Consider the following 2736-nt stretch of genomic DNA (forward strand, 5'->3'; position numbering starts at 1 on the left):
AGGTGTATTTCATGTTTTATCTCTTCTTAACCATTTGATGAGGTTAGATTTTTACTAACATTTTCCTTTATCTAATGTACTTTAAAATGATTAAATGTAGTGTAATAATTATTTATAATAATGGGTTATTCAGTATTCAAAGGAGTAAAGAATACACCAAAGAACTTGTTGGTCAGGATATCTCAAGCTCTGTTGCGGATGTTATGAAGAAACTTACGAGTGTTCTGCTGCCTATGACTTCTCTGCTTAGTAGTAAGTAGCACTGTATTCTTTCTGCTTGCAGCATTCCCTATAAAGCACAGAATGGAACATTTGAAACAACACAAAAGATGGTTGAAGTTGCTCTGTGCATAAATTACACTTCTATTCTTGATGTTGAATGAATTTCTAAAACCTTTACATTCTTTGATTCTGTGTCATTTAATAAATTGTCTTTCAGCTAAGCATGATGTTGTATGCCTGTAATCCCAGGACTTGGGAGGCTGGGGTAGGAGGATAGCAAGTTCCAGCCCAGCCTGTATTACAGACAGGACAGTTCCAAGGCTAGAATGGACTACAGAGTAGAAAACTATCTGAAAATCCAACCAACCACCCACCCACTCAACCAATCAACCAAGTGACCACCAACAGACTGACTGACCAACCAACCAACCAACCAACCAACCAACCAACCAAATGACCAATCACCACAACAGAATACCTTTTCAAAAAGATATTCCCTGAAAGCCTGAAAAGAATTATGCATTTATTATCTCATCAAAATGTATTTCTCAGTCCACGCTGTTGATTTTGTTTCCAAGTTTGGGGGGTTTTTTTTGGTATGAGTTTTTGCTTGATTTTTTGATTTTACAAAAAAATGCAGACTTCTATACTGTCTGGAAGTTCACTGGGAACCAGTGTTCCTTAGGTAGCTTCGGCTGTCTATTTAGCACAGTTGTAGCAAAACATGGTTCTCCACACTTCAAGTGAATTTTGTTTTTTCAGTAATACTCCGTCCCCCAATATCAATATTCACCTACATCGAGATTTTAAACTTTTTGCCAGAATGGTAAAAATCTTAGTTTATCTTTTCTTGTGCCTCTGGGTCTTCGCTTTGGCACAGTAGAAGCTGGGAGGAGAAGGGTATGGATGGCTGCTACCCATAGCTCCACCCCAGACTTTACGTAGAGAATAGGTGATAGCCAGTTGCCTTCTTGGTGTAATCTGTGGATCTATAAAGTCTGGGCGCCTGGCCTCGCACCTTACTTTCTCATGTGTCATGTGTCATGTGTCATCTCTAGGTTACTAGCCTCTGCTCACCCAGAACTTTCATCCGCAGTACTTGGTGTGTTCTGTTGAATTGGGGGCGGGGCAGCCTTTCCTGTAGTTCATTATGCATGTACATGTGTTTTTCATAATCCCTGTTTAAATGTAATCCTTGTACTGTGGTAGTTGCAAAGAGCATACAAATATGTACTTGCCAGATTATTGCCAGATGTTTGATAGATGGGTGAGCATGAGATTCTAGCTCTGCCAAGAACTTCAGCAGAGTAAGGAGGGTTGGATAACCCTTTTCCAACCACATCTGCTGACACCCCCAGGAGCATTCCTAGGATCTGACAATCAGTCTTTGCAGGGAATGGCATCATTTCTAAAAGTCAGGGGACTCTTTTTTTTTTTTAACTTATTTTAATTTTATGCTGTGTTTCATAGAATCACCAGATTCCATATACATTATTTTTCAAACATCTGACTCATTTTTTTTTCCTGAGGGAATTGTGTCTTTCATAGCTTGAGGGTAACTATAGCATGAGAATTATAATGTAAAATGAGCTAAAGAGTCTCCTGGCTGAAAGCTAAAATTCCACATGCTTAAAAACACCTTCCAGTAAACCTATATTGAAAACTTTCTTGTATTTTGTCTCAATGATTTATACTATTAAGTAGATGCAGCACACACTATAGGTCAGTGTGAAAAGCTCTTACCAGCGTGTGTAGGGCCCTGGATTCTGTCCCTAATACCACGGAAGGGAATGAACAAAAGCAACATTTGTACTTTAACTTTTCACTTTCATACGATTCTAATTCCTTTCAGATCTCAGTTCTTGAGTGTTGATTCAAAACAATTATTGTGTCTTTGTTTAAAGGTGTTTATTCATCTTTTTTAATACTCTGTAGAGCTAGAGAGATGGCCCACCTATTAACAGTGCTTGATGTTCTTGCAGAAATAATAATAGTAATAATAAAACTTCCTCTAGCTTCTTTCTTCTCTCTTCCCCCTTCCTAACCTACCAACTTTTTATGAAAATAGAAGCAAATCAATTTCTATGATGGTGTGACCTACATTAGTCTATGGGCATAATGGCAAGTAATTAGGAGTTGGTTTGATGCTATGTCCACTTAGTAGAATAATAGCAGTATGTTCTTCCCCAGAGCCTATGACCTGTCTAACAAGATTATTGACTTGATAATGGTACCCATTGTCTTGGTGAGTAGAACTTAAATCCAATTAGAAAGTGATTGGTCACTCCCGTGTCACCAAGTTTACACTAGTGTGCTTGTTTTGCCAGGGCAGACATTATTTTAGCTTTCCATACATTTCACTTGCAAATGTTCATTGCAATGAGTCATTGGTCTGGTTCAAGATCTCTGGCTTCTGTGACAGCATCAATGTTGGATCCTCATCGATACTTCTCCTGGTTTCCCTGTTGTTGCCATGGCGTGATGGAGGTTCTGTGGCTTTGAATCAGTATGACT

Source organism: Mus caroli, unplaced genomic scaffold (genome assembly GCF_978045245.1).
Source record: "Mus caroli unplaced genomic scaffold, Mus_caroli_1 scaffold_2, whole genome shotgun sequence".
Classification (NCBI taxonomy): domain Eukaryota; kingdom Metazoa; phylum Chordata; class Mammalia; order Rodentia; family Muridae; genus Mus; species Mus caroli.